This window comes from Thamnophis elegans, chromosome 5 (genome assembly GCF_009769535.1).
Source record: "Thamnophis elegans isolate rThaEle1 chromosome 5, rThaEle1.pri, whole genome shotgun sequence".
NCBI lineage: Eukaryota > Metazoa > Chordata > Lepidosauria > Squamata > Colubridae > Thamnophis > Thamnophis elegans.
The window spans coordinates 94,294,799-94,302,262 of record NC_045545.1 but is presented as its reverse complement, the minus strand read 5'-3'; positions in this window follow the sequence as shown (position 1 = coordinate 94,302,262).

Sequence of the window (7,464 nt, the reverse complement as noted above, 5' to 3'; positions counted from 1 at the left end):
CAGTGGTATGTCTGGCGTGGCAGAGAGCCTTTGTTCGTTTAATTACAGTGATCTTCAAGAAGTTGAAAACATTTATTTCATTTTTCCCTCCTTTAAAGAGTCTTCTAGTCCTAAATTATTCTTTCAATACAGACGAGAGGATAAACTGCAAGGAATAATTTCTTCCAAAAGGTTCACCTTTTGTCTTTTTTTTTTCACTTTGCGTCTATCTGTTTCCCTTGAATTTAAGGATATGTTTATACTTGTATATATTTATGCACCTATGTATGCCTGCTGAGTGCCTTTCTGTGGGTATATCACTAAATTTAAACCCAGCTCACCAGAACTTATCCCACAGTTAAAACTGAAATATAATGAAATTCAGAAAATAAAAAGTAAAGGGAGGGAGGGGGAGGGAGGGAAGGAGAATTGGGAGGGAGGGAGGGAGGGAGGGAGGGAGGGAGGAAGGAAGGAGAAAGAAAAAAGGATGGAAGGAAGGAATGAGGAAGGAAGGATATGGGAAGGAAGGAAGGAAAGAGGAAGGAAGGAAGGAAGGAAGGAAAGGAGGAAAGGAAAGAGAAGAAGAAAGAAAATTGGGAGGAAGGAAGAAAAGAAGGAAGGAGAAGGAAGGAAGGAGAAGAAAGAAGGAAAGAAAGAAGGAATGGAGGAAGGAAAGGAAGGAAGGAAAGGGGAAGGAAGGAGAAGGAAGGAAGGAAGGAAGGAAGGAAAAGAAAAAAGAAGGGTTAGCAGCAATTTTTCATAGTAAACATTTTCTTAAGTTTATTATATACAGTAGCTTTTTTAAATTCCTAAAAGACCTATATTAAGTATTTTAAAAGACAATTGAGTTCTAATATCTCCTTTCACTTGTTCGAAATGAGTTGGCTGTTTTCTGCAAAGCTTAGCTCAGGGAGTCCAAGGAGCTGTCCACCTCTTAGTGCTGAATTGAGGCTTCTTAAGGGAAGAACCTTTACATTTTGTGTGTAGAGATTCCCAATGGAGATGAAGTGACATCCTTGGGATCACAACTCAGTTGGCATCTCCAGACTAAGGTAAAAGAAAATGTGGGTGCCACGTTTCTGAGGTTTAATTGCTGTATTCGTTGAGACTTTCTTGATTGCAGTCATGATGTCAAGGAAAGGCAAATGGTCCTGGGGTTGGTCACATTTCATGACATTGTACATGCTACCTCTTTCTTTCTTTCTTTTTTCAGTGATTGCTACAGAGTCAATTAATAGGTTAATTGTCATCAAGTAGCAGTTTTTATTTTGGTCTTTATCATTTCTAGCTTTAGAAGTTTAAAGTTCATATAAAATGGGATGGGATGGGATGAAATAGAAATAGAAGAATGGAATGGAATGGAATGGAATAGAATAGAATAGAATAGAAAATATGGAATAGAATAGAATAGAATAGAAAATATGGAATAGAATAGAAAATGGAATGGAGTGGAATGGAATAGAATAGAAAATATGGAATAGAATAGAAAATATGGAATGGAATAGAATAGAAAATGGAGTGAAATAGAATAAAATAGAATAGAATAGAATAGAATAGAAAATATGGAATAGAATAGAAAATGGAATGGAGTGGAATGGAATGGAATAGAATAGAATAGAAAATATGGAATGGAATAGAATAGAATAGAAAATATGGAATAGAATAGAAAATATGGAATAGAATAGAAAATGGAGTGGAATGGAATAGAATAGAATAGAAAATATGGAATAGAATAGAAAATGGAATGGAGTGGAATGGAATAGAATAGAATAGAAAATATGGAATAGAATAGAATAGAATAGAATAGAATAGAATAGAAAATATGGAATGGAATAGAATAGAATAGAATAGAATAGAAAATATGGAATGGAATGGAATGGAATAGAAAATATGGAATGGAATAGAAAATGGAGTGGAATAGAATAAAATAGAATAGAATAGAATAGAATAGAAAATATGGAATGGAATAGAATAGAAAATATGGAATGGAATGGAATAGAATAGAATAGAAAATATGGAATGGAATGAAATGGAATGGAATAGTATAGAAAATGGCGTGGAATAGAATAGAATAGAATAGAAAAGAAAATGTGGAATGGGATAGAATAGAAAATATGGAATGGAATGGAATGGAATAGAATAGGTCTAAGTACTATTGCTAGTACCTTTTCTAGAGACAAGTTGAAGAAGGTTTGAAAAGCTCAACAAAGTACCAATAGGATATAGTAAAAACTATTCCTTTCTTTTTTTATATATGTTATTTTTTATTGAATGCTTTAAGCTATTCCATTCTTCACATATCTTTGGGGTAGTACTTATGTGTTTACATATACCAAATTTGGAGTCTGTTCAGCAACTTGAAATATTTACCTTGATAGGTCCCTCTTTGGACAGCAAATGGTTGCTTAGCAATTTTAAGTTGCCTTTATTCTCATTCGTCCAGGGATGCCATCGCATGTCCCAATGCAATTGGTGCGGTTCTGTTCTGATACTCTTCCGTTGCATTATATATTGCCTGATGAGCCATAGATGAAATTAGGATGGGAAACAGAGCAATAGTCAGAGAGGAAATAGAATTAAATTTGCATGGGTGAGGGGGAATGGGATGGCATTGTAAGGTAGTCCACAGCTTACAACCATTCATTTAGGGCAGTGGTTCCCAAACTTGGCAACTTTAAGACTTGTGGACTTCAACTCCCAGAATTCTCCAACCAGCAGAGCTGGCTGGAGAATTCTGGGAGTTGAAGTCCACAAGTCTTAAAGTTGCCAAGTTTGGGAACCATTGATTTAGAGCAGGGGTGTCTTTAAGACTTGTGGACTTCAACTCCCAGAATTCCCCAGCTGGTCAACAAGTCTTAAAGTTCCCAAGTTTGGACATCCCTGATTTAGTGACTGTTCAAAGTTATAACAGCACTGGAAAAGGTGACTTACGTCCATTTTTCACACTTACAACCATTGCAGCATCATCTATGATCACGTGATCAAAATTCAGAGGCTTGGCAACTGACGGTTGCCACGGTCACGCGATCCCATTTTGCGACCTTCTAACAAGCAAAGTCAATGGGGGAAGCCAGATTCGCTAAACAACCGGTTACGAGCTTAACAACTGCAGTGATTCCTTTAACAACCGTGGTAAGAAAGGTCATCAAATGGAGCAAAGGCACTGAACAACTGTCTTGCTTAACGAGGGCAATTTCGGGCTCCGCTGTGGTCATAAGTCGAGGACGTACCTGTATTGCAAAGGATAAACCTAGTGAGGATTTGAATTTGCCCGAAATTGCAAAGCTTTAAACCTGCGAATCGATACAAGTGTTTATAATTTGCTGACGGTGTGGGGCTACATTATTGGAAAAAATGTTGTTTGGGATAATGGGTTATGAACAAGACATTTTTTTTTCTCACTCTGATGTTTTTCAGTAGAAAGGCAATCTCACGCTCATTTATTTGCAAGAAAGGCCATTACACTCGGAACTTACTTCTGATTAGACATGTGTGAAATTACACTCTTAAGTGCCATATTAATATACTGCTGCCTTCCAGTTAGAATTCCAGTTAGAATTGACTTCTGCCTGGACTAGTCCTTGCAGCATTTTTCAGAAGTGATTTGTCCTTGCCGTCTTCTTCCTCAAGATAAGAGAGAAGGATTGGCCCAAAGTCACCCAGCTGGCTCTCATGCCTAAACTGGGACTAGAACTCACTGTCTCCTGGTGATTGGCCCAAAGTCACCCAGCTGGCTTTCATGCCTATGGCAGGACTAGAACTCACTGTCTCCTGGTGATTGGCCCAAAGTTACCCAGCTGGCTTTCATGTCTAAGGCAGGACTAGAACTCACTGTCTCCTAGTGATTGGTCCAAAGTCACCCAGCTAGCTTTCATACCTAAGGCGGGACTAGAACTCACTGTCTCCTGGTGATTGGTCCAAAGTCACCCAGCTGGCTTTCATACCTAATGCGGGACTAGAACTCACTGTCTCCTGATGATTGGCCCAAGGTCACCCAGCTGGCTTTCATGCCTAAGGCAGGACTAGAACTCACTGTCTCCTGATGATTGGTCCAAAGTCACCCAGCTGGCTTTCATGCCTACAGCAGGACTAGAACTCACTGTCTCCTGGTGATTGGCCCCAAGTCACCTAGCTGGCTTCCATGTCTGAAGTAATCTCCTGGCTTCCAACCTGTTGCCATAACCATTAGACAAAACTACCTCTCCATCATTCTATCACAGAGGGGAAGTAGTATCACATGTATTATTATACATCCCCAAAGAATTGCATGATGCAAACTGGAGGTCACTGTAGCTGCTAAACAGACTAGAACTCACGGCCTCCTGACGATTGGTGCATAAGTCACCCAGCCAGCATTCATACCTAATAAGGCAGGACTAGAATTCACCAGTTTTTGTGATTGGCGCAAGGCCACCCAGTCGACATTCATGCTTAAGGCAGAACTTGAATCCAATGCCTCCTGCTTTCTCGCCTGTTGCCTTCAGTACTCAACCACATTGACTTGCTGGTGGGCTCAATTATGGCCATAAGTCGAGGATTACCTGAATTTACCTGCTTAATCAAGTCAGGTAAAGATATAATAATTGGATAACAGGCAGTCCTCGATTGTTAACAGTCCATTTAGCGACCATTCAAAGTTACAGCGGCACTTTAAAAAGTGACTTATGACCATTTCCCACACTTACGACCGTCGCTTCATCTCCATAGTCACATGGTTCACCTTCGGATGCTTGATGACTGGCTCATTTTTATGACGGTTGCAGTGTCGTCTTTTGTGAGGGAAGTCAGATTTCCTTAAGAATCACCTCATTGAGATACAAAGTGTGTCTGTGGGGGGAAATATAGTTAGGATAGATTAGCAAAGGTAAGGGAATAAGAAATGATACTAAATTATGTCTGGGTTGGCGGAAGTACCATCCCAAGGAAACATAAACTGAGATTTAAAATAGACACACCAATAACAATAGAAAAAGAAAGGGAGAGAGGAGGAGAGAATGAAAGGAAGACGGGGGAAAGAAGAAAGAGGTAAGGAGAGGAGGATGGAAAGGAGAGAAAGAGGAGGAGAGAGGGTAGAAAGGGGAAGAGGAAGAGCAGGAGTAGGAGAAAGGTACGGGAAGAAGGGAGGGGAAGGAGAGGAGGAAGGAGGATAGTAGAGAAGGGAGGGAGGGAGAAAGGAAAGGGAAAGGAAAGGAAGATGGAAGGGAGAGAAAAGGAAGGAGAGAGGGTAGGAAGGGAAAGAGGAAGAGTAGGAGCAAAGGAGAGGTAAGGGAAGAAAGAAGGGGAAGGAGAGGAAGAAGGAAGAAAGTAGAGAAGGGAGAGAGGGTGGAAAGAAAGAGGTGAGGAGGATGGAAAGGAGAGAAAGAGGAGGAGAGAGGGTAGGAAGGGGAAGAGGAAGAGCAGGAGTAGGAGAAAGGTACAGGAAGAAGGAAGGGGAAGGAGAGGAGGAAGGAAGAAAGTAGAGAAGGGAGAGAGGGTGGAAAGAAAGAGGTAAGGAGAGGAGGATGGAAAGGAGAGAAAGAGGAGGAGAGAGGGTAGGAAGGGGAAGAGGAAGAGCAGGAGTAGGAGAAAGGTACAGGAAGAAGGAAGGGAAAGGAGAGGAGGAAGGAAGAAAGTAGAGAAGGGAGGGAGGGAGAAAAGAAAGGGAAAATAAGGTGGCATTATAACAGGAGGAAGGGATGGTAAACAAAGCAACCCAAACTGTATATTATAACCTATTAAATGAAATAATAAATGTATAAGAAAACACTTGTAACCAAACGACATGCTGTATGCGATGATGGGTTTTTGTTTGTGTGTTTTCCTTTTTTTTTTTTTTTAATTGTGGTGGGTATGTGTTGTCTATGTAACAAAAAAAATTATATATATATAAAAAAAACAATCACCTCATTGATTTAACGACTGCAGTGATTCGTTTCGCAAATACAAGACACCCCAAATAGTTTAAAATGTGCTTTGTGAACAAGGCCCATACACCCAGTACAGGCAATCCTCGACTTACAACACTTCACTTAGTGACCGTTCAAAGTTACAACGGCGCTGGAAAAAGTGACTTATGACCGTTTTTCACAGTTACGACCTTTGCAACATCCCCAGGGTCACGTGATCAAATTTCAGATGCTTGGCCACTGGTTCACACTTATGACCGTTGCAGCATCCCGGGGAAGGGGGGGTGATCCCTGTTTGCAACCTCCAGACCAGCAAAGTCAATGGAGAAGCCAGATTCATTCAACAGCTGGATGACTCAATGATCAACAGCAGTGGCAACGGTTGTAAAACGGGTCAAAACTCACCTAATAAATTTCTCACTTAACCCCATAAAGTTTGGTGGTAAGTCGAGAACTACTTGTATTTTAACTTCAACTGTACTGGGGGACAGTGTTGAATATAAGCGCCGTGGTGGCGCAGTGGTGAGAGGGCAGTACTGCAGGCTACTTCTGCTGACTGCCGGCTGACTGCAATTTGGCAGTTCGAATCTCACCAGGCTCAAGGTTGGCTCAGCCTTCCATCCTTCCGAGGTGGGTCAAATGAGGACCCCAGATTGTTGAGGACGATATGCTGACTCTGTAAACCACTTAGAGAGGGCTGTAAAAGAACTATGAAGCGGAATACGTCTAAGTGCTGTTGCTAAAGAAAACTTTGAAAAGTCTCCCAAGATGCGTTCTTTTAAACCAGCCCGTGCCAAAATCTAAAGCAGAGGTTTTGCAAGAAGATATCCTGAACCAAAACAATAACAACGGCAGCTGTATGTTGTTGTGTTGTTGTGTTCTTGCCCCATTAGCTTGCGAAAGCTATCTGACAATTGCATCAACCTCTCGGTATTCATATCGAGAAATGATCCTAGGATAATAGTAAACAAAGAAAAAAAAAAACCTGCTTTATCACTACAGCTCAGCTCAGAAGAGCAATAAACCTTGAAATTAGTTGTATCGTTCGAGATAGGGCCAGTTTGTGAACCTCTTCATATAATGGCATATACACTTCCCTCGACGAGACGACCCCGCCATTGTCCAAGGAGCTGGGCTGCGGCAAAGCATAATAAAAATGATGCCGCACGTATTAGATTCCTGCTCAAAGAAACGACAAGTGCGGGGTTTTCTTTTTTTCAAAATCCATGGGTGTTTTGTACTTGAACGCATTTTCAATTAGCATAAACATGTGTGCCTCCGAACCTACTGGGCTGTGTGGCCACTCCGTATGTGTGTGTGTGTGTGTGTGAATTTTGCTGTTGTTGTTTTGTTTTCCCAAGTTAGAGCACGAACTGATCTGAATTAAAATAGCAGGCTAAGGCCGGGGGGGGGGGGGGGGTAACCCTCTCTCTCCCATTGTTCCTCGGTATAAAATTGATCCCGCTTCCTCACCCTCCTTCCGATGCTATCTGGAAGGCGGAACAATGCCGGGCCGTGAAACGCGCGAAGCCTGCTGCCGGATGATAAGGCTTTAATAGAATTTCTGAATGCCGGAGGTTTAGGATAGTAAAATATCCCT